The following is a 25,679-nucleotide window of genomic DNA, read 5'->3' on the forward strand; positions in this document are numbered from 1 at the left end:
TAAACTTTTTTCCCCAGTCTTTTTTCTTTATATATTAAAGAAAAATAAAACGGTGGTTATGAATTATCACCAAATGAAATATCAATTTGACTCAAAAAAGTCTAAAATTCATTTGGGTACGGTGCTGCATGTCCAAACAATTGTCAGTCTATCACAGCACTAGAAACTGAAAATGGCCTGGACAGGAGTGTAACATGCCAGTCATGAAGGGGTTAAAGTCTTGTGCACCAAGAAGATATCCAGTACAGTTAACTTAACATCTACACATCATTCTGTGCTCAAGTAAAATGAATGGTAAAACCATAAACGACATGGGATATTGAAGAAAACGTTTGGGGCTAATGTAGAATATTACACTATATTTATTTAAACCTTTTCAACTGTGTTTGTCCAAAACACTCAGACATTGAGAACTGTATTATCTCATAGCCTAAACTGTACATTTGGCAATCTTTGTCCAAGCATGCTTCACTGAGATGAAATCACAGAAAATGGCCATCTGGAGAATCAGGGATTGATGGTTGTGCAGAGACAGAGATTGATGATTACCTAGGGATTCCAAAGATTGATGGTTCGCTTTCCTAAGGAACCAGCAGATTGATGCTTTGTTTATTGAACCATGCACCATCCTATGGTCAATGCAAGAGTCTTGAGATGATCCTCAAGCCATTGCCTCTCAAAAGGTATAGAGCTAACTCCTTAGACATAATATTGCCTGCACAGACCTGCAAAAATCCCCAAGAAGGCAGATGTTTGGAAATGGATTACAGTCTATCTATCTATCTATCTATCTATCTATCTATCTATCTATCTATCTATATCTATCCTATGATAAAAGAGATAACTGTGTCACTTTGAGAGATAGATTCACTATATCTTTGATATTCTTACAGGGAAACTATATACTCTTAAAGCTGAATTTCAGGAAAACCATTTTTTTCCATAGCCAAAATACATCTCTGCCAAAGGATTTGAACCTCCTTGCAAATTCAACTACACGTAATCAAGGGGGTCTGGACAAGCCATGAACTCACCCTCACATGTCGACACTGCTAAGCCTTGTACACACTGGGAGAATATTGGACGAATGAACATCCAATTTTTTTTTTTGCATGCTAGTCTTATATTGAAAATGAAATGAGGTTACTAAAGTTATGAAAATTCTCATAACAGAATACAACTTCAGAAGTGATATAATGTATTGTACTGTATTGTATTCTTTCATTTCCAAGCATGTGTGGTCTTGGTCACTCGATTTTTTTTCGAATGAATGTACTGATTAAATGAAAAATTTAGTTCTGGTATTGTACAAGAAATTTTTTATTTCTTGCCCATTCAGATAATTTTGCATGAACTGTAATGATCGGCTCTCAAAAGCTGTGTAATAACAATCAGATTATCAGAATATCCCTCTGAAAGCGGTATTTTTCATTCGATTTTCTCACCGTGTTTTAGTCTGACAGCACTATGCACAGCCAGAATAAACTACTTGTGATAGCTGGACTTTAAATACAGTTGAAAAAAATGCATTATCTCTATGTGTAGGACATCTAACAATTTCTGGGAGGCAGATTGATTGCAGTGGATTATAGATCCTCCCCAAAATGGCCTACCTACTACTCTGAATATTATATATACTAAGTAGAATGTGGATGCATGTAATATTTAAAGTAACATTAAAATTATTTTATGGTAAATATTGTGATAATAACTCTAATGGGCTCACTGATATTACAATAGCTTACCTAAACCCTCACGCTGTAAAACAACCCATTCATTTTAAAATAGAAATGAAAGGCAAAACATTGGTGTATAGATATAAAAAACATTATACATACATTTTTACTCTTTTTTTTAAGTGATCACATAATCTCTGTTCTCAGCTGTATTGAGAGCTGGGGGAAGAGAAACAGAAATACACTGGTCTTCCCATTGAATGGCTGTGCAGGGGGAGGGGTATATCAGGACAAGTCAGATCTTTGGAAGAGAGCACACTGAGTTCCCAGCAAAGCTTGAGAACTGACCACGCTGTGCTCTCATGCCTAGTGTAGCCAATTTTTAATAGGAAAGCAGAGGAACTAGCAGGAACACCAGAGCACAGGATACTTTTCATACAAGTACATGGCAGGCACATATCAGCATACCTCCCAACTTTCAAACTTGAGAATGAGGGACACTTGAGGGAGATAGAAGCCTGCAGTGCACGAAGCACGTCGTAGCAAAAATTGGTGTGGCCAGACTTTACAGTGGGAGAGGCTTAAGGGTCATGGTTATGCAAAATACAGGCTTTGGTATGTACTGGGGGTTTGCCTGGGGAGGTAAAGGACTAGAATGTAGAACTAGGCTAGAATGTGGGGTTCAGATATGTGCTGGGGGGACTTTGTGAGGGGAGAGGACTTGTGCTGGGGGGGAGTGGCAGAGTCAGATACATACTGGGGAGGTACTTTGGGAGGGGACTGGACTTGTGCTGGGGGGGTGTGGGGTCAGATATTTTTAATGGGGGGGTGCTTTGAGGGTGAGAGGACTTGTGCTAAAAGGTAGGGTGGGGGGATTTCAAATCCAATCCCACCTCCAGCACAAGTTCTCTCCTCCCAAAGCACCCCTCCAGAACATATCCTCTTACACCCTAGTTAATTGCAACCTCCCCTTACTACTTAGAGATCAGAGAGGCCCCCCAGGTATGATCATGTACAGTAGTACAGAATACATAGGTCGGTGCACACAGTCAGTGCTTACATTGGAGTGATTCCCATTATTACACAATACTACACAGGGGTGACCCCCATTACTACCCAGGGATGACCCTCATTACTACCCAGGGGTGACCCCCAATACACAAAGTTACAGACAGGTGGATGGATTCTTACCCCCTGGCGGTGGTGGATAGTTAGGCAGCTGTGGGTGACAACCAGCAGGAGTACTGAGTGTAGTCTCCCGGCTTTCAGCGACTCATACATGTCAGGTTCGCTCTCCTCCAGGCCTCATAGAGTTCCACTCGGCACCAGGCTGATGATGAAGGGCTTAGTCACAGGCAGCTGGGGGGGAGATGTTGGCTGCAATACAGAGACTGGATCGTGGTGTGTGGTACCCCATACACCCCGCACAAGCTGCGGGGCAGGGGCAGCCAGTGCTAATGCTAGTGTAAGGGACCGCCTGGCGGTACCACTAGCACTCCACTGAATAGGCGTCCCCAGCGCACGGAATCTAAGTCCCAGGGTGCTTGTTCACCACGGCCCCTGATGGTGGGGATGGACTTGGAGCCCCCCGAGACCAGGTCGTGGCTACTGGGTGCGTCCGGCAGTGGTAGTGGTATGCGCCAAGGGCTCCCGCGGGGAAGAGTCTGATGTGAGGAGGTCAGAAGACCCCACTGCAAGGGATGGATGGATGGATGAGCAAGGTCAGACGGGCCGGGTCGGTAACAGAGAGGACGGCAAGGTACAAGGCAGCGGGCATAGAATGGTCGGGTCACACGCCAGGTCAGCAACAGCAGGTCAAATCCAATCAGGGGCATTCAAGAGAGAGGTCAGGCAAAGCAAGGGTCAGGATAGGAGAAAACAGCAAGGTCAGGTACAATCCGGGTCACAACTTACAATTCACAGGTTCACAGGTTCACAGGTTCACAGGATGCAGGGAAGACCAGAAGGCACTGAATGACAGCTCAGGGCCATTTAAATATCCCGCCCTGCGCTGCCATTGGTGCCCAGCGGGCGGCCGCGGCTTCTACTGCGCATGTGCGAACTCGAACGCCGCGGCCGGCCCGGACCTAGTGCCCGTGTCCCTGCACAGGGCGGTGCACTGCGCCTGTGCCGGGACCATCGCAGCGGGGATCGGAGAGATCCCTGACAGCTAGTTCATTCCCACTGGAAAAGTCACTGGAACCAAGTGCTGGAACTTGTACCGGAACTGGGCTCCACTCTGGGACTCAGCCTTGATTCACTGGGCTTTACATCAAATCCCGGGACTGTCCTGTAGAATCCGGGACGGTTGAGAGGTATGTATCAGGGATATGAAAAGTTGGATTTACATATTCTTTAACTTTCACGTGACACATATATCTATTGCTATTGCTCAGTTGATTTATTAAAGGAGCAGAGCATTTTTATTTTACCAAGTGAATGTTCACTTAGCTTAGTGATTGAGTTTAAGCTGTGTTCACTCTGAATACTCAATCATGTACAAGGAAAAAAACTGGATATTTGCTCACACTTGAATGGATGATTGAATTTAGTGCAATTTCACCTCATTCACGGAAAATTATCCTATATTCCTATTCTCTTATATTTGCCTATACACCTTAAGTAAACCAAGCCCAATAGATGAGGACACCTCCAACTGCTTTCCACCAAAAAAGAGCAGTAGAGGGATCTAAGTGATCAGTATTAGTGACTTAGTGATGTTGTTGGGTCTAGAAATTAAGAGTACTAAGCACAATAAATGGATCATGTGCAACCTTGTGAGGACAATTCTCAATAAATTGGTATTCTGTCTTCCTATAGCTAACCTACAATAAAACTCTTTTAAAATAAAGTTAGTGTGGATAATCCTGGAGGGGTGTGAAGACCCAGAAAACAAACACTGTCAGTGCTGATGGGGGTATCGCTCTCGAGGAGCCATTGTGTTCTCCGAACAAGAGGGAACCATCCTCACCGGCAGAACACAGTGATTATTGTTTACAGCTATAATAGCCTCTAGCAGTAATCACACGTCAAATCCAACAGACTGGCTGTAGTTGATAGATTGATCAACGTGGGTACATTCAGCCTGCCCATACATGGTTCAAATCTCAGAAGGTCCCTGCTGAACCAGCCAAGATTCTAACCATCTATGTTCGGCTTTACAGCCAGTTCCCACAAAAAAATTCAATATGCATGGAGATTATCCCTCACTGACAAAGATTTTCACTAGCTTCTCCAGTTTCCTCCTACCAGCCAAAGGATCGCTGGTCGCTTATTCGGCAGGAAGGTTTACATACTTTTAAACCCCCCAAGAGGGTGTACCCATGTGTTTGTATGATTCTAGTAGGGCTATTTGCATTGTAGATTCTTGTAGGGATATTTGCAGTGTAGACTAAACTGATGTGAATGGCTTTGTTTACTCTGTAAAGTATTGTTTAATATGCTGTATCTATATCTATATATACCTATATCTTTATCTATAAATACAGTATGTCAGTAACTTACTATATTATAAAAAAAATAATAATCAAAAATATGTTATGCAATATTATTTCCATCACTTTTTATTTCTAAAACAAGCATTAGTCTAGAACAACTTATACAACAAAACTATTAGTATTGTAAAAAGAAAAGTATATATTAAAAACACTTAATCATCACTAATGTGTGTTGCCATGTATGCAATGCATGCTGTTTTGAGAGTATCAAAGCAATGACCATTAAACCCAGTTTATAGCTGTTGGAGCACACTATACAACTGGGAATCTAGCTGTTGGGAAGAAAAATCCATGGCTTGCCTCTTACAGAAACATGTAGCATTTTGGATTAAGGGATTTTTACAACTCAGTCTTATCATATTACCAAAGCATATATTCCTAAATTAATATTAGCAGAAACTAGAAAGATCTGGAGTAGGAAACTAATATTAACATATTCATTTGTTTATTGCATTGGCATAGAGGCATGGGTGGTAGAAACCACAGCTGTGAACAAGACCCCATTCCTAAATGCCCCTAGGATCTCCCTTTCCATACCCAAATTCACTCTCCACTGGTGGGTGGCTTGCTGAAACCATGGGAAACCATGGGAAGCTATCAGCTGACCCAAGGAAGAAGTGTAGATCAAGAATAGGAGAGGTCTAAGAACAGAATCTTGGGGGACCCCAATAGTAAGAGATGTAGGAGAGGAGGAGGTAGAGTTGAAAGTGACACTGAAGGTGCGGAGAGTTAGGTAAAAGTACAGTCACAGAGGCCAAGTAAATAGAGTTTTTTGAGGAGGAGGGGGTGGTCGACTGTGTCAAAGGCAGGGGAGAGATCTAAGAGTAAGAGTACGGAATAATGACCATTGTTTTTTTTTTTTTCCAAAAAAGTATTTTATTGAAATATGAAAGGCATATCAAGTCATATACAGATACGGATCACAGTCCACGCATAGACATCTTGCATGTTTTCCCGTAACGTAGACGGGTCATAAGATGTTTGTTTGAAGTGCGATTCAACTCGAGGTAAAATATCATAATATAACAAATGAATAATACAAATCAGTAGATATAATGATTATAATAGGAAAACTAGATAAGTATAATGAACAATGATCCACTGGGTAGGGAGTTCTCAGATAACAGGACAGTGGAGCGCAAGGCAGAAATATCATCTGAAGGCATGTATGCCCTATGTGTCCATATCCGGAAAATGTAGGTTACTATTTGTAAAGAATAGTCACACCTGTATGTGAATAGATGCTCTGTTCCTTATGGAAAATATGATTATTTAAGGTATGAGACAGGTGTGAGTTAAAGAGAAGAGAGAGAAGAGAAGGGAGCGTCGATTGAAGAGAAATGTGAAAAGTAACGTCGTAAAGGGGAGGGGAAGAGAGAAAAAAAAAAGGGGGGGTGGGGCGAAGGGGTCAATGATTAGGTCATTGCAGTTAAACCAATCACAGACCATTGGTTTTAATGCTTAGTAAATCATTTGTGAGTTTTAGGAGAGCAGTTTATGTGGAGTAAAAACATAAAATAATCGTGCAGTGCTTCTCTTAATATTAACCAATAATGTACATAAAATTCCAAAGTGAAAGAATTGTATATATATAAACAAAAAACTACTAAATAATAAAGTCCATCTTCATATCGTGATTCTTTCAATATATAATGATAATTTGTGCCATTCAAATCTCCTTTTTAACATATACAGTGGGGCAAAAAAGTATTTAGTTAGCCACCAATTGTGCAAGTTCTCCCACTTAAAAAGATGAGAGAGGCCTGTAATTGGCATCATAGGTAGACCTCAACTATGAGAGACAAAACGAGAAAAAAAATCCAGACAATCACATTGGCTAATTTGGAAAGAATTTATTTGCAAATTATGATGGAAAATAAGTATTTGGTCACCTACAAGCAAGCAAGAGTTCTGGCTCTCACAGACCTATACCTTCTTCTTTAAGAGGCTCCTCTGTCCTGCACTCATTACCTGTATCAATGGCACCTGTTTGAACTTGTTATCAGTATAAAAGACACCTGTCCACAACCTCAAACAGTCACACTCCAAACTCCACTATGGTGAAGACCAAAGAGCTGTCGAAGGACACCAGAAACAAAATTGTAGACCTGCACCAGGCTGGGAAGACTGAATCTGCAATAGGCAAGCAGCTTGGTGTGAACAAATCAACTGTGGGAGCAATAATTAGAAAATGGAAGACATACAAAACCATAATCTCCCTCAATCTGGGGCTCCACGCAAGATCTCACCCCGTGGGGTCAAAATGATCACAAGAACGGTGCGCAAAAATCCCAGGACCACACGAGGGGACCTAGTGAATGACCTGCAGAGAGCTGGGACCAACGTAACAAAGGCTACCATCAGTAACACACTACGCTGCCAGGGACTCAGATCCTGCAGTGCCAGACGTGTCCCCCTGCTTAAGCCAGTACATGTCCGGGCCCGTCTGAAGTTTGATAGAGAGCATTTGGATGATCCAGAAGAGGATTGGGAGAATGTCATATGGTCAGATGAAACCAAAATAGAACTGTTTGGTAGAAACACAACTCGTCGTGTTTGGAGGAGAGAGAAAGCTGAGTTGCATCCAAAGAACACCATACCTACTGTGAAGCATGGGGGTGGCAACATCATGCTTTGGGGCTGTTTCTCCGCAAAGGGACCAGGACGACTGATCCATGTACAGGCAGCACAGCCAGTTGTAGACTAGACATTCAAGGAGTTTGGAGGCAAAGGGGATTAAGGAGACGGGTCTTAAGTTGCTAAGATTGGTGGGGTCCAGTGAGGCCTTTTTAAGTATGAAAGTGACTAGCACATGTTTGGTTGGGGAAGATGTCAGCAGAAAGTAAGAGATTGAAGATCTGAGTTAAAGAGTGAAGGATAGAGCCAGAGGATTGCCCGTCTTATTTGCAAGGGAACAGGGTCCAGGGGACAGGTGGTTAGGTGTGCTTTAGAAAAACGTTTACTAACTTCCTCTATAGTAGAAGGGTCAAACAAGGGAAGTATTGATTGTGCAGGTGGGCAAGGAGTGCAGGGCGAGGCAGATATCTGTACAGTGGAGATCTCGTCACGAATTGTATTAATCTTATTTTTACCCTAGATTGTACATGCCTTGAGGGTTAGGGACTGATGTGAATGTACAATATATATGTAAAGCGCTGCATAAATTGACAGCGCTATATAAGTACCTGAAATAAATAAATAAATGTTTTAAGTGATTAGCGATCTCCTGGGCAGTGAGTTAGTGGGTACAGGTAAAAAAGGATGAAGTAGAGTTAAAGGTAGAAAAGAGTTGATGGGGACTGTGTGAGAGGGTGTTAATGAGAGAGAACTATGTTGTGAACTATATTTATCTTTTTTTTTTCAATAACTGAAAACACTTAAACTTGTTCTATTTAACAAAAAGGTTATATTTTCCTTCCAGATATTTTAATTCTTATCATTCATTTGTAATTCTTAAGAACAAGAATTTCATGGGGGAGATTTATTAAAACAGGTGTACTTTGTGTAATCTGGTGCATCTGTGCATGAGAGCCAATTAGCTTCTAACTTCAGCTTGTTCAATTAAGATTTGACAATGAAACCTGGAAACTGATTGGTTCATATGCAGAGCTGCACCAGATTTTGCACCATGCAGTTTTAGTACCCTAAGCGTAATACAGTAACCCCTAATGTGTCGTCCCACCAATTTTTTATATATATATATATATATATATATATAAAATATGTATATATATATATATATAATGGATACCTCCGCATGTGCATATATGTTGTGAACTACTGTATATGTAATGTTTTTTTTAATAACTGAAAATTGTTCTATTTAATAAAAAGATTATATTTCCTTTCAGATATTTTGATTCTTATAATTCATTTGTAATTCTCAAGAAAAAGAACAGCAGGCATTTAAAAGACTGTATGGTAAAAAAAATAGAACTCTCATTTTACTTATTTCATTTCTGAAAACCCTTCCCGGAGATATCATACGATGCTTCAGAGACAAATACATGATTTAAAAAGGATAACTAGCCTTGCAATTTTCTGAATAATCTTTACATAAATGAGCCTTTTACACTAAAAAATTCTAAAAAGTTCCCTTGATAGTTGCAGATGGTTTAATCTTTGGAAACCACTAAATGTTCATTTTCCTTTCAGCATTAATTATATATAATTGCTTTCATTTTAGCAAACTCTGAGTTAAACTATATGACCTCGATGCAGCATGTATTTTACATAGAAATGTTTCTACGGCGGCATTTGGTTTTTTACGAACAGTCTGAAATCAAGAAAAACTGAACATAGTTCATTGCTCAAGTTCCTTTAATATTTTTAAATTACTATGTTGTGGTATGCAAGTACTTAAGATTATCTTTTTATCAGTTTATTTTGTCTTTTAATGAGGCAAATGCTATGCTAGGAGAAATATGGATGTCATTACATTATTATTAATGTATAATTGTTTTAAAAAGGAACTTCAAGCAAGTGGCCAAACACACCTTCAAAACTAATATATTGTTAATGTTTTATCTGACAAAAGTGTTTTAATTGTCTAAAACCAGCTTTGTGATCAAGCAATTTCCCTATCAGACAGCATAGCCATACTTGGGACCTTCAATGTATTTACATTATTACATGAAGAGCATGGCACACCCCCAGTTTAACAATCAATGAGGGGGAAGCGGAACATATTTAATGTTTCCCCTCTTCTTACTCTGGTCTGTCCTCCTGACATCATGTTTTTTGCCTCCACATAAACACTACTGCAAGGTCTCATTGGATCCTAGTACTGTCCCTTTTTCTTCCAGCAAGACTCCTGCTGTGTATATAACTACAGGAGGCTGGCAAGGGAACTACAGAGAAAGGGATTTTTTACACTATTGTGCTGTACATACACTCCCACCTGCTGCATCTTGGTAGCCATACCATATAAAAGAGATGTGTTGTGATTTTGTACATAATACATTTATTTCTTTATTCATTTATTAGTGTTGGGACTACAAAATACAATGATCAATATTTAGTGTAATATCCATCCAGTAGATGTAATTATAGGCTCATTTTACATGTTTGTTCTTAACGTCTTTGTTGCAAATAGCCTGCTATTTATAGAGTTCAATAGCTCAAGATGAAATTTACAGGTATAAGTGAATGAGTCAGAGGAATGACTTTTCTCCATGAAAAACCTTTGTCAAATGTTGCAATGAGAGGCAGTGGGTTTAATTTATTAAAGCAGCAAAGAATTTACATTTTTAGATATGAAAATTGACTTTGTCAATTCTTCACTTCAAACATCTAATCATATGCAAGCAGAAATCATTGTAAATTGAACATCTGTAGACTTGTAACATGTATCAAAGGCTTCAATGACAATAGGTCTCCACGCTAGTGTCTTTAAATCATGTGAAGGAGCTTGGGCTGATCAATTTTTGCATGGCAATAAAGAGGTGCTTATTTTATTAACTACTTGTCCTCCAGAGGATTTACCCCTCTTCCTGACCAGGCCAGTTTTTGTGATACGGCCCTGCGTTACTATAACTGACAATTGCTCGCTCATGCTACGCAGTACATAAATGAAATTTAATTTTTTTCCCACAAACAGAGCTTTCTTTCGGTGATATTTGATCACCTCTGCATTTTATATTTTTTGCGCTATAAACTAAAAAACAATTTAAAAAAAAAACAATATTTTTGACTTTTTGCTATAAAATATATCCAATAAAAAATTTAAAAAATCTAATTTATTAATAAATTTAGGCCAAAATGTATTCTGCTACATGTCTTTGCTAAAAAAAAAATCCCAATACATGTAAATTAATTGGTTTACGTGAAAGTTATAGTGTCTACAAATGGTGGTATATATACTGGAATTTTTATATTTTTTTATACTAGTAATGGCGGCGATCAGCAGCTTATAGCTGGACTGCGGCGGGCATTCTGACACTGGGGGGAACTGACTAACGGCCACTGACATCCCGAGTGACACTAATACAGTGGTTAGTGCTAATAAAAAACACTGAGACTGTACTAAAGACACTGGGCAGGAAAAAGTTAACATCTGGAGCGATCAAATGGTTAACTGTGTGCTGTGTGTGTTTTCCTGTGTGCTGTGTTTTATCAGACAGGCATGCTGTACAGAGAGATACAAAACAGCATGTCCATGCTGACAGGAGAGAGACCTGTGTTGTTTACACAAAGCTTTACCTGACGATCGCAGAGTGGCGGCCCGAGAATCGCCGGCCTGGACCCAGTGATTGACATCCCTAGATGCCAATAGCAGTGCGGGTAGGGCGGTGCACTCTTGTGCCCACTATCCGTAATTTCAAATCACGTGTGTATACATGATTTTGCGCAGTCCTGCCACCCTGCGACAGTACAAAAAAATGATAGCATGTATTTGTCATCTGAAAACGTGTCACAGGACTGCAAATCGAAGAACACTCCTGTGATCCCCAGGAGAAGTATAGCCAAAATAGCTTTAAGTCCTGAGTAAGGGGGGGATCTTTGGGCATCTGAATTGCGTTGGCTACCTACTATCCTTTCCATGGTCATGTACTGAACTAAAAAATCATTTATGGACTCTTAGAGCATTTGTTGGGCACTTTTTCTGATGGAACTGTAGATAGGCTACTCAATTTGGTGACCTCTATGTTTGAGGGGCCCCCACTTGACCTTTCGTAAGTCATACAGCAATCTAATCAATTATTTGACTGCAGTTGTAGAAAATCTGACTGGTTGTTATTTGCTGTATGTGGCACTTCTTCTCTCGGAATATACCTATTACTGTTTGTCGGGTTCCAATGCCTTTAACAAACAGATGTAGATCTTGTGTGCAACGGTTTTGGGCTTTTGTCAATGGCATCAGTGTAACATAAATTTGAGTGCTTCTGAGATAATATAGAATTCATTGCCATTGCACTAGACCTGCTTCATCTTCTTTTGCAATGAAACAAAAGCCCATCAATATTGGCCCTAAAAAGAAGGTATAGGATGCTCCAGTGGGGATGGGGGATGGGAAGGAATCCAAATTCTTCTTTTCTGTCCCAGTAACTGGGGTCACTGGAACAGGAATAGAGGAAGACTGTAATAATAATTCTTTTTTTTTTAGTTGGAGGATGCATAGAACCTCTGCCAAGTTTTTATGACTCAAGAAGTAATGAAATTATTGATTCAGCATAACAGTCATGTAACTACCAATTTTCAGAATAAGAGGTCAGTAACAGTAGATTTAAAGCTTATCTAAACCCAAAACCAAAAATTATTATATTGCAGATTAGAAATTCCTAAATGTGGCGGCTGCACCCATTTTCATTTTTAGACTTTTTTCCTATATTTGTGCCTGTTGATCCAGCCAGTAAGTTTGTTGTTTTTCAACTTCCTTTAACAGACCAAGATGTCTAGAAAAGGTGGTAGTTAGAGGGTCGAGGCAAATCATTTAACACTGACAGCGGTGGTTACAATGGTCAGTTTTTAGGTGTGGGTAAAGCTGTTATCCTAAAAGACAATAAAACAGTTTCTGTAACTGCTTAAAAAGTGTTAGCTACAGTTATGCTTTAATTTGTTATTTGTTATGTAGCTAGTAAGTACACCTACATCTTCCTACCTGATCCACAGGTTGACAATGCTAATGACTTATGGTGGTTACGTTGCTCCTCCATGGAAACAGTGAAGGAGTGAGTGTAGCCACCCTAATGCAGTAATTGTGTTACTGGTTGGATCACCAAGTGGAAATAAAGGAAAACAAATAAATAATGCAGCTACTATATTTAAGGCCCATGAAAAAAGCACTGCTCCAAGCACCAATCTATATAAAGCCGGTGACTCCAATCACTGCAGGGTGCCAGAGTCCAAAGTGCTCGTGCAGCCCAATAGAGCTAACCGTCAGGAAGAAACATGGAAGCCCATCGGCAGACTACCCAGTCAAGTGTGTTACAGGTCGGCTCCAGCTTGTCTCCTCTCAAGTCATACTCTCTATTGCGTTGCACCCTCTCATGGTTTACTGGCTGCCGGTCTGCTGGTGTGTGCTTGCATCTTTCTTTTTCATGGTTACCACATCTAAGGATTGATAAACTGCAGTATATGTATTTATTTTATTTATTGCAGGTACTTATATATTGCTGTCAATTTATGCAGCGCTTTACATATATATATATTGTACATTCACATCAGTCCCTAACCCTCAAGGGGTGTACAGTCTAAGGACCCTAACTCACATTCATACATACACATACTAGGGCCAATGTATACAGGAGCCAATTCACCTACCAGCATGTCTTTGGAGTATGGAAGGCAATTGGAGTACCCAGAATAAATCCACACAGGCACATCAATTTTTGTTTTGGGGATTTAGATATGCTTTAATACTTCTTTATGTGGGATTCCTTTAAGTACCAGCAGTGCTTTCTAAAGTAGAGAACAAAAAAAGAGAGCGTTCCAACCTTGCGCATTACCTCAGTAAGCAATTGGTAGATTTATCGATTTAAGAGATATTAGTTGATCCAGGAAATATCTGATTGCCTCTCTGGGGATAAGGAAGGAATTGTTTTTTTCCAGCAGGAGCAAATTGGATCGTGCTTTGCTGGGTTTTTTGCCTTCCTCTGGATCAACTGTGGGTATATGATTATAACTTTTTTTTTATAGTTGAACTGGATGGACTTTTGTCTTTTTTTAAGCCAGACTACTTATGTAACTATAAGATATACCCACAAAAGTAGCAATATAAAAGGCATATAGAATCCAAAATCGAATCATTGGATTAGGAGACATGTGCGAATCCCATCGAGAGAGGAGACTCTCAGGGTGATCTGACGCGTTTTGAAGGTGGTTCCCTTCTTTATCAGAGCTAACCAGACTGAGATAACCCTCCTCTATATATAGTCCAGATCTATGTGTGAGCCTTCCCAAATTGGCGGGACACACACATCATAGCAGGTGGGGCCAACGGGTCACAACAAAAATACAAATATATCTAAAAACACAGAAATGTATATAAATATAAAATTAGAATATAAATACAAATACAGATATAGATATATGAATACCAATAAACACATGCTAAAAAATTACAAAATTATGTACATAATAATAGCCACGTTCTAACTAATTAATGAATCAAGTATACATACATAATTTTGTCATCTTTTTAGCATGTGTTTATTGGTATTCATATATCTATATCTGTATTTGTATTTATATTCTAATTTTATATCTATATACATTTCTGTGTTTTTAGATATATTTGTATTTTTGTTGTGACACGTTGGCCCCACCTCCTATGATGTGTGTGTCCCACCAATTTGGGAAGGCACACACATAGATCTGGACTATATATAGAGGAGGGTTATCTCAGCCTGGTTAGCTCTGATGAAGAAGGGACCACCCAATCGAAACGCATCAGTTTCACCCTGGGAGTTTCCCCTTTCGATGGGATTTGCACGTGTCTCTAAATCCAATGATTCAATTCTGGATTCTATATGCCTTTTATATTGCTACGTTTGTGAGTATATCTCTTAAATCAATAAATCTACCAATTGCTTACTGAGGTAATGCGCAAGGTTGGTGCGCTCTGTTTATTTTTGTTCTCTACTACAGTTTGTATTGAGTTTCCCCAGCTTCATGTTAGAGCTGAACAACCATTGATCAGTCTTGGACGAACTTCCATATATATTAGTATATATTGGTCTATCGGCCCTCTACCAGGGGCGGACTGACCATTCGAGCACTCGTGCACTGCCCGAGGGCCCGGGGTCAGTAGGGGGCCCCATGAGATGCTCCTGGTACCTTTCATTCGATTTTTCATAGGCTTTTTGGGTGTGAGCAAGGACACAGGGGCCCCATGATCCCCTATTGCCCGGGGGCCCCATGAGTTGTCAGTCCGCCCCTGCCCTCTACTGATCTGGGCCCCTGAGCACAGGAGGTGTTGTATCAGTGCTTTCTAATGTTCATCTTTTAAAATGTAAAATTACAACTTCAAATAAATATGATATAATACGTCTAAACCTTTGAACAGCCATGGGATTTGTTGAACAAATTCTTACTAATGGTATTTATCACCATTTTACATTAAACTAACCTTATGGCAGGTATACCATTCTTTAAAATTTCAAGCATATTATTATTTTACATGGTAATAATGTACTTTGTGCTAATGTGTGAAGCTGACAGCAGCATATGTCTGCGAGGAGGGGGAAAAAAAGTAGCTAAACACTCTGTTAAACCGGTTTAGGTTCTTAAAACTCCATGTAACAATGAAAGTGTGAAATAATTGTCCTCGGTTTTCAATTTATAATCCTCCCCTTGAGTACAATGCCAGAGCGTGTGATTATACTCTGCTACCTTATTTCATCCTCTCTCCGTCACAGTTGACTGTCAGGTGATTTTCTGGGCATGCACGGATCAAAGACGAGGCTGAATATAAGTGCTTATTGTCAGGCTGAAACACAATCTTTCTGAACATGTGAAGGGAAATAGGAAGGGGATGCCTGCTGCATGTTGGCATTCTTCGGGTCTGTTGGTATTATTGGCGAGACAGCAGGTGGGGGCTGATAAGCTCTCTCAGGGCACCTCATTAAGGGCTAACACAGTGACTATTATTGGATCAGGTGAAGAAGAGCTGAGCTCACGGAGCTTCTGCTGACACCTGAAGCAGCCTAGGCTTCTTTGACCTTGACAGTCATCTGCCAAGGTCATCCCTGACTCTCCCGGCCTTCTGCATGAGATCTCACGGGGGCCGTATCAAAAAGGAGACATTTGGTGTACCAAGAAAGAGACACATATCATCTCCGCACGGCTCAGGTGTTGACAGAGAACTCTCAAAATAGATAAAAGGACTTCTCGCGTTTCTTGGGCAGGTCAGCCAGCCAGCTGCATGGCTGCAAACAGGCCCTTATTTATTGCCATACCCTGAGCTATGTGAGCTGATTGCCCAAACAGACCCACGCAGATGCAGCGTTGCTTGTGTGTATCCGTACATCACTGTAAACAAATGGGAGCTCTAAGCTTGATGGCTTAATGATTTTACCGACCTAATGAAGAAAGAGTTAGGGAAGAGTTCTCGCAGCTGCTGGCTGTTTACTATACAGGCAGCTTTATTTACTAACTCAAAATAGATCTTATAAACTACATATGCTGCTTAGAAACAATCCATTTATTTGCACACACTATTTATGGCTCTGGGTAAACTGAGATATTTATTTGCTTATACAGATGATTTTCTTTCTGTCTGGTAATGGTGTCATAAAAATTAATTGATCAGATGGACGCGCTCCTTTGTATGCTTTGTTTAGGGCTTGGTCATATGTATGCTTTTCATGGCAACATTTTTTTATTTAAGTAAACAGCATAACCATATACCATATAGGTCATAGGTGTCCGTTTATGAACCAGCGGTAATAGATCGCTGCTCAGTTCTCCGGCATTCTCGGAGAACACAGTTCTCCTGTGAATGCCTTTTATGAAGCAGTTCTCCGAACGAAGGGAGAACGGTCTCCAAACGCTGGAGAACGGTCTCCAAACGCTGGAAAACGGCTGATTTTACTATAATCTCGCGAGATTACAGTAAAAGATCAGTTTACTAAGCAGAGGTAAATTATCGCTGCTTAGTTTGCGGTCCCTCTGATTCTCCAGCTCTGGGCTGGAGAATCTGGAGGGAGAACACAGATCTCCAGTGAAGGGCTGACTGCTCCTCGCTGATCTCCTGAGCATCATAAACTGTGAATGACCAGAGAATAGCTGCGATCCTCTGAATTGCAGCTATTCTCTGTGTCATAAATGGACACTTTAGTGAGATAGGACTAAATTTATATTTGCAGCTGTCAGTGCTGCACTTCTGAAAAGCGATCCTCAGTCAAATCTCTTTTCAGAGGGATTTGACATACATTGAGGAGGCGAAAAATGCCTCCTCACTGCCTGTTTTAACCTTGAAAATGCCACATTACCAGGACGGTTGCAGCCCAGTCCCATTCATACACCCGCTAAATGAGACAAAGGAGTAATTTGGCATGTGTACAAAGGGCTGCTGTTAGAAACCGCAGGGCCCCATGCAACCAACCTGCCAGGGCCCCCCCCCCCCCCCCCCAAATGAAAAATAAAAAACACATTTTATTTTCATCAGGTATGAATGAACACAGTGAGTGATCAGTACCGATCATTCATGGTGTTCATTCAGCAATAAAAGGGGCTGGTAAATGTGACAGTAACTTAGTTACTGGAACTGATCCCCTGTTGACTGTCTCTGCAGCAGCTGAAAGCCAACAGGCTGTAGAGGAGAAGCCAGCGTATAGCTACTGCAGAGAGCCATACAGGGGATGGGTTCCAGTAATTGTTCCCCCACTGTGGTGGTCACACTCCCTGACCACATCCAATACACCCAGTTGCCTGAACCCCCCTGCTGTCCTGGGCCCTGTACAGGAGGACTGGTGGTGCCTCCTTGCCCATGGCCCTGTGTGTACACCCCCATCCAGCTGCCGTTGCAGCTTAAAGCAGAATTTAACTCAAAAGGGGAAGTTCCAGTTGTTTTCCTCCTCCCCCCACTCCACTGCCACATTTGGCACTCTTTTTTTTGGGGGGGGGGCGAGTACCTGATTTTGACAGGTACCCGCTCCCACTTTTGGTCACATGCGCCACAGCGATCTGAGCCAGAAATTCAGCCCCTCTCTTCTTCCCCCACAGCATTCTGGGACACTTTGCAGGTCCCAGAAGACTATGGGACCACTCACAAAGCACAGCACACTTCGCACATGTGTAGTAGGAAACCGGCTGTGAAGCGGCAAGTGTCCTTATATTAAAAGTCAGCAGCTACAGTATATATAGCTGCTGACTTTTAATTTGTTGGGGGAGGCCTGGAGTTTTGCTTTAAAGCTGGTCATACATGGATCGAAATTTGACCGGCCAAATTTCGATCCATGTGTGGTTACTGTGGCTGAACAGAAGTTGATCTATCAATCAATTTCTGTCAATTCTCCCTGCTGGTATTTTGTTGCTTGATCAGCATTGCAGGCTATAGACTGCAGCACTGATCTGTGTATTCTGATGTTGGGAAGTCTCCCCAATGTCAGAATAAAAGGACATAGTAGTTAGGATTCCTGCATGCACATCGAGTGTGTGGATGGAGGAAACCGAGTCATTCTTTTTTGTTGTTCAACCCGCTGGTTAAAAGAAAATAGCTGACTCGTGTATGACCAACTGCTGTTGACTGGCAGTTTTTACAAGTGTAATAGAGCCCTAATAGCTGCTGTACATGGCTCAAACCTTTCAAACGATTCATGCTGCCTCTGTAGGCACCACCTGACTTGACAAAATAGGAATGAACAATTGGAGAACCTGGGCGGAAAGCTGACGGTGGAACAGCACCTGCTTCATATCAGATGCAGGCACTGTTTAGTAGTCTGACATCTGCTGTTGCTGGCTGTCAGAATAAAATTGAGGGATAGCACTGTTTAGTTTTGTGTGCACAGGCTGGACTAAGAAAATGTATACGTTTATAGCCAGCCTAAAGAAACAATTGAGTACTGTCCATGATACTTTTTTTATTTGATCAGTAATCAGTACTGCTTGGCCCTTGAAGAAGGTGACATTCCCCAAAAGCTTGTCCTCAAAATTGTATGTTAGTGCAAATAAAAAAAAGTATCATGGACAGTACTCAATTGTTTCTGTCGCAAATGCACTAATACGGCTACAATCACCTCTAGCCAGCCTAAAGAAATAAAAAAGCCCTCAATTCTAATCTGTGTTTAGCTGCTATTCATATACCCCTATTAGATTGTAAGCTCCCAGGAGCAGGACCCTCCTAACCTTCTTGTTTTGAATCATATTGTTGCTGTATTGTCTCCCTTTATATTGTAAATTGCTGTGCAAACTATTGGCACTCAATAAATCCTGTATAATAATAATAATAATATTGTCTCATTCCATCACATATCCCCAAAATAAGAGGATTATCCCTTATTATAGGACAATGGGTGGAGCCGTTCAAATCGTTACTTTATGTCCCATCAACCAGATGCTCATTCTTTTTTAGGGGATGGTCCTTTCATCTTTCAAGACTGCAGGTAGAGAACATAGGTTTACATAGCAGCTGAGTTACTAATGGTGTAAAAGGTGTTCACCAAGAAAAGTGAATGTGAACAAGGGACGCTGTGTCACTTTGATCACCCAGCCATGTGTGAAGGAAATTGAAAAGAGGGCATTTTTCAAGTACACAATTGGATATGCATTTAAAGTGCATCTAAACACAGCTTCACCTATTTCACTAACATTTTACTTTGCAAAGTGAACACAAACCTTGTTAAATGAGCAACCTCTATTCTTTTAGTAAATCAACCAGGTAGCCATCATGTTCAACCTCTCACACTTCAGAGGAAAGTAAAACAAGACCCCTCTGGGCAACTGTTGCTGCCAGTTTTGTTGGGCCTACAGAACACCTCCCCAACTGTGTTATGGAGATGAGTGGAAAGGGAGGAGCTTTATAGTCTTAACATACCTCCTGCCCTATTGTAACAATGCTGTTCATCCTATGATATAGTACAGCAAGTAAGTGTTGTCACCCTAGGACAGGAAGTGTGCTATTAGCAGGATTACCATGTGCAAATAAAGAAAACAAAAGCCTGAAGAAAGAAAACTAATGCAGACCTCATATCCAAGAATTGGAAATCTGCAATGCATAACCTTTTCATTGGGTTTAGATACACTGTTAGATAATCTTCATAGACCAACAAAAGATCTTCCTTCTTCCACATACAGCTGATGCCCTGTTCTCCTGTGTATGGTCTTTGGAATAACAGGTTTATTTGCCAAGTCTTTTGCTGGACTTGGATATATTTTAACATGTTAATAAAAGGGATATAAACATTAATTGAATAACATTTAGTTTGCTAAAATGCTGTGTATGATAAACAGTTATCCTTTTTTAATAAATTGCACCTTCACCTGTTTTATCCTTTCCTGTATTTCAGTGCTTCTGATCTTGACTACATGCATCTACTCAAGCAACTGCAGCACATCATTTGTCAGAGAGGTTTCCTGATGGTGACAACCTTTCTTCAGGCTGAGTATACCCAATATTGGAAATATTTCTCTGTAAGCAAGATCTGCCATCCCTTTTGTTAATTTAGTTGTCTATGTTCTGTTTGCAACTGCCTTTGTAGAAAATGTAGATAACACTCACATTTATTGTAAAATGGGTCCATTATTGGTAAATACAGAATAATGAAAAAAATACTGACATCCACAACAAAGCGTTTCTATGACTTTTATTATAAAATGTGTTGCTTTTTTTTTTTTTATTATTATTATTATTATTATTGACCACAAATCCTTTTGTAATCTGAACTTATCAGTTTGGCAGTTTATCAAAGTGGGATCTATATCTTTTATTACAAGTTCTAAGTCTGGTATGCTTTTGATCAGCATGAAATTCTCTTGTGCAATATGACCCCAACCCAAAGAGTCCATAATAAGACAGACATAGTAAAAATGGTGACAAAAGATGAACAATCTACCCATCCTTGTCCTGTTCTTGGCCCTGCCAATACGACCATAATATTTTAAAGTAAGTTTGCGCTGAAAGCAATGTGGTTGCTGCCATTGCTGGCCTCCATTTGAAAATGCAAGTTGCTTGGCTGCTTCAATACTTTGAATAAATGAACTGGAACAAGCATGCAGTCAGGGAAGTCATAGAAAAGTCAGAACTCCTGATACTTGTTCGGGGCAGTGACTTAATAAGTATTGAAGTCTTTGGACCAAAAAAACAGCCAGGCAACTTGCAGTTATTTATAAAAGGTTCAGTGATGGTGACTTGGGTTTCCTACGGGTATTCCAGTTTCCTCCAACCTTCCAAAAACATGCTGGTAGGTTTATTGGCTCTTGTATGCATTTTCCTGTGAGACAGGGACCTTAACTTGTAAGCTCCTTGAAAACAGGACTGATGTGAAGGAACAGTTTGTGAACTATGAAAAGTGCTACAAAAATATATGGTACTATATAGATACCTGTAATAAATACAATTTTAAAAATAAATGGTAACCTACACCTGTCAACACTACAAGTTTCATTTGCCTTTATTTTGGCAACATTTACATCCTAAAAAAGTATAGTTAAAATAGTTGCAGATAGAGAGTGATTCTTAAACTGCATAAGCACAGTTATTATTTTACTTATTTATTCATTATGCTTGTTGGCATTTTTATAACATCTTTATATAACTCCATCTGCTAAAGGTATCAGACATATAACAAAGTTTAGATTGTAAGCTCCAAGGAGCAGTGCCCTCCTATCCCTCTTGTATTGAACTGTACCGTTGCTGGTTTGTCTCCCTTTATATTGTAAAGCACTGAGCAAACTGTTGGCGCTATATAAATCCTGTATAATAATAATAAAAATTAGTAGAGGGAATACAAACTTGTATCAAGGACAAGTACATACAGGTAGATTTACTGAAAACTGGAGCACTCTGATGCAGCTGTGCATGGTAGCCAATCAGCTTCTAACTTTAGCTTGTTTAATAAAACCTGGAAGCTGATTGGTTTCTATGCTGATCTGCACCAGTTTTTGGGTCCTCCAGTTTTAGTAAATAACCTCATTTGCTGTTTAGCAACATGTAGCATAACTGTACTTAACAATAGGAGAGAGGGACCATAAGAGCTTACAGTCTAGAGGCCTGCAGTTTAATGATCTCATTCATTTCTACACAGAGAAAGGAAAGATCATTTACCCTTATAAAGATTTTCTGACATTATAAACATTGTTGGCAGTGGAAATGAGTGATCCCAATTCTTCTGCAAGCTTTGCTGTCATTCACATACTTCGATTATCGCACACTATGTCAGATTATAAACATGTGGCCTTAGGCCAGCTGCAATATTTACCTGTCCTCAAAAAGATCATGCTTCACCAACTGTCAAAAAGTCTATCTCTCCATGGCTGATGTGATTGCCTGTGTAAGGGATGGCTTGCAAAATATTATCTCCCTTTACTTGTAGAAAAAGGAACAATTTAGGATCAGTGAACAGACTTTCCAGGAAGGAAATGTCTTCATCTCCTGTTGCATGAATTGATTTTTTCGGGTACAATAAAAATACAGAATATTGTATAAGATGCTGTAATCATCAATGTATACCAAAATTTACACTCATTAGTTTTAATAAACGTATTTATTTCTTTATTATTTATTTTGGACTTATATGCAATTATTTAGAGTCTCCACAGTGCCCCAAAAGTAATATCTTATTTCATTTTTAACCCTTGTCCCTTTTCTTTCCTTATCCAGGGAACACAATAAGTTTTCCTGTCTAGACATTCCCATTTTCCTCTCATTTCCTACTTATTTATGTCCAACTGTCAGCCCATCAGAAGTATGTTCAGCAACCGGGCCCGGCCTGACTTCACTGGAGCAGGTTTAGTGAGGAAACTCATTTCCACCTAAATGAGAAAGAAACACCTAACCTATCCCTGCTTGGTGTAATCTCCTCTTCATCTGCGGGTCAACCTCGTCCCAGAACAATTTCTGCCTGCAAGTACATGGATAATGAAAAGGGCTCATGGAAACCTATGGACAATAAAGGCAATTAAATAGGAGACATAGGCGGTATGCAGGTAGATGGATAGATAGATAGATAGATAGATAGATAGATAGATAGATAGATAGATAGATAGATAGATAGATAGATAGATAGACAGATAGACAGACAGACAGACAGACCAACATAAATAAAAATATATCCATATAAGGGGATATATTAAGGTATTGAGATTAATATTCCTAATATTATAGGATATTAACAATAACATTTATACAAATGTGTGTGTGTGTATTAGTACTCTAATTGCCATTTATAGTAATCAGCATATTACATACACAGACATACACAAACAAGCACTATATATACATACATTTATCCCTGTGTGTACACACATGGCAGTGCTTCATCTGTGCAGCCCTGGGACTGCTGTCATATACAAACATGGACAGGCTGCCACCCATGTAAACTCAGTGAGAATTTCCTGTAGAATAATAGGATTTGTGTTACTTCTGGAATCTCTCTCTCTCTCTCTCTCTTTCTCTTCTGGTTTCTCTCTCTCTCTCTCTCTCTCTCTCTCTCTCTCTCTCTCTCTCTCTCTCTCTTTCTGTCTCTTCACTCTCCTTCTCTGATCTCTATTTTTCTTTTTTTCCCTCTCCCTCTCTTGTGTTATCTTTCACCCTATCTCTCTGTCTCTATGTCTCTCTCATTCTTTCTCTCTGTCACTCTGCTTCGTCTCTCTCTCTCTTCTATCTTTCTGTATCTCTTTCTTTCTCTCTGTCGCTCTCCTTCTTTGTCTCTCTCCCTTCTCTCTTTCTGTCTCTCTTCTTTTTCTTTTCTTCCCCCTCTCTATCTCCCATTTCTTTCTCCCTCTGTAACTCTTTCTCTCTTGCTCTCTCTCTCTTTTTGCTTTCTTTCTCCACCCCCCACCCTCCATCTCTCTTTTTTCACTCTCTTTTCTCTCTCTCATTTGCCCTCTGAGTCCATTTTATCTCTCTTTTTTATATATCTCTTTCTTACTCTCTCTCTCCTTCTCACTCTGTCTCTGCCCTCTCTTTCACACTTTCTCCCTCCCTGTCTCTCTCTCTCTCTCTCTCTCCTCTTTCTCTCTTTCTCCCCTCTCTTTCTCTGTCTGTCTCTCTCTCCTCTTTCTCCCCCCATCTCTCTCTCTCTCTCTCTCTCTCCCTCTATCTCTCCCTCTATCTCTCTCTCATCTTTCTCCCCCCTCTTTCTGCCTGTCTGTATGTCTGTCTGTCTGCCTGTCTGTCTCTCTCTCTCTCTTTCTCGCTCTCTCCTATTTCTCTCCCTGTCTTTCTCTGTCTCTCTCTATCCTCTTTCTTCCCCCCTCTCTGTCCTCTTTCTCTCCTCTCTTTCTGTCTGTCTCTCTCTGCCTTTATCTGTCTCTCTTTATCCTCTTTCTCTCCTCTCTTTCTGTCTGTCTCTCTCTGTCTTTCTCTGTCTCTCTCTATCCTCTTTCTCTCCTCTCTTTCTCTGTCTCTCTCTTTCTTTTTTCTCTCTTTCTCTCCCTTTCTTCTCTCTCTCCCCCTTTCTTTCTCCTCTCTTTCTCTCTCACTATCTCTCTTTCTTTTCCTCTGCCCTCTTGTCTCCAGTGTTCTGCCATAATAATAATAACTTGTAAAGATTACCTCCCATGCAGTTAATCCAGCTGTCGTGCCAGCAGTGGCTCCCAGTCGTGGCCGTCTTCTTGTGCAGCAATCGATGACAAGGATGTGTATTAGCTGTAAGCGGACGAGGAGAATTATTCAAATCAGCATCCTTGTGCCTGAGGACAAACACGCCGCCACCAAGCCGGGAGAGCGGCACTAACAATGAGCCGATGACACCTCTCACATCTATGGGGAATCCTGCAAAAAAAAAAAACTTCTAGGGAAATCCATAAGGCTGAGACTTGTGCTTATCTTATTTGTCTATCAGCGAATTTCTCTGCTAATAGAATAGTGAGTGGAGAGGAGGAGAGGAGGAAGGCAGATCCCAGCCAAGGCACTTCTCAGCCTCCTGTAGTGCAGACGGTGAGCTGGGAGTCACTTTGGGTTGGTCACTCTTTGATTTTCATCAGTTTGATCAGTTTAATCAATACTGGAGAGAGGGCTTCCCAGGGAGCTGCTCCCTCTACTTTTTACTCTCTTGATGTATCAGTTGTTTTGTTTCTGTTTTATACCGGGGAACTTCCCTTTAATTCTCCCTTTCTATTCAACATATGATTGTTATTATTATAGGGGACTCCCAACCCAAACTCATATAGGCGGGTATACTGTGATTTCATATTGGATACATAGACCTCAATGCAGATGAACTTTTCTCATCCTGAGCAATGAGCTTAACCACTTCACCACCATGGACATATTAATCGTGAACTAGAAAAGGTAGTGGATTTATTTTGTATGCCAGGAAAAATCAGAAACAATGGAAGTTCTTCTAGAAAATGCTATAGCATTTGAGGGCTGATTTGTGTTTTATAAAAATAAAACAATAAATATAGAAGTGTTTATATAAGCTGGATATTTGCACGGGTGTGTCTGTTTACAAATAAAGAAGATACACATAATACAAACAGCAAGATACAAATATTTTCTAGAAAATGGCAGTTATTTTGTTAAGATTTAAAAATGACAGTCACAAGGCTAAAAATAAAGATTCCCATAATTGTCTAAAGCTTAGTGCATTGTGTCTTGCATTTAACACTTGAACTGCTGATAGTTGGGGTGCTTTGTAGGAATCGGTCCAGTTTGATCGCTTGGTAAGGGAGCTTGATCACTCAACTGTCACGTTAAATTTTGAACTGTAAGATTTCATTTTGTACAGAAGCCTAATTATAAGTCAATTGTTATGACTATTGCCAAGTCTTTAATGAGAATTATTTTCATTATTTTACAGCTTAATTGTTCATGAAATGCTACAAGTATTTATAAATTTCTTCTGTTTAGGAATAGCTTTCCATCACTGATTGGGGCTGATTTCACGTTATTCACTTAGCA

The 25,679-nt window shown here is 40.2% G+C and overlaps 1 long non-coding RNA gene across 2 annotated transcripts in view; it reads right to left on the minus strand.

The window, feature by feature from the left end:
- Positions 1-22,298: 22,298 nt before the first annotated feature.
- LOC149442235 (uncharacterized) overlaps positions 22,299-25,679 on the minus strand; it is a 10,076-nt gene continuing 6,695 nt past the window's right edge. Inside the window, exons 2-4 of one of the 2 annotated variants that reach the window (XR_016307208.1) lie at positions 24,330-24,548; positions 23,057-23,167; positions 22,299-22,712 (exon numbers count right to left, since the gene is read on the minus strand). This is a non-coding gene — a long non-coding RNA (uncharacterized LOC149442235). Of the gene's footprint in view, positions 22,713-23,056; positions 23,168-24,329; positions 24,820-25,679 lie in introns of those variants that run through there. The other variant, XR_016307207.1, reaches the window with a different exon arrangement.

Source organism: Staurois parvus, unplaced genomic scaffold (genome assembly GCF_062004578.1).
Source record: "Staurois parvus isolate SC_StPar_1 unplaced genomic scaffold, SC_StPar_1.0 ptg000898l, whole genome shotgun sequence".
NCBI lineage: Eukaryota > Metazoa > Chordata > Amphibia > Anura > Ranidae > Staurois > Staurois parvus.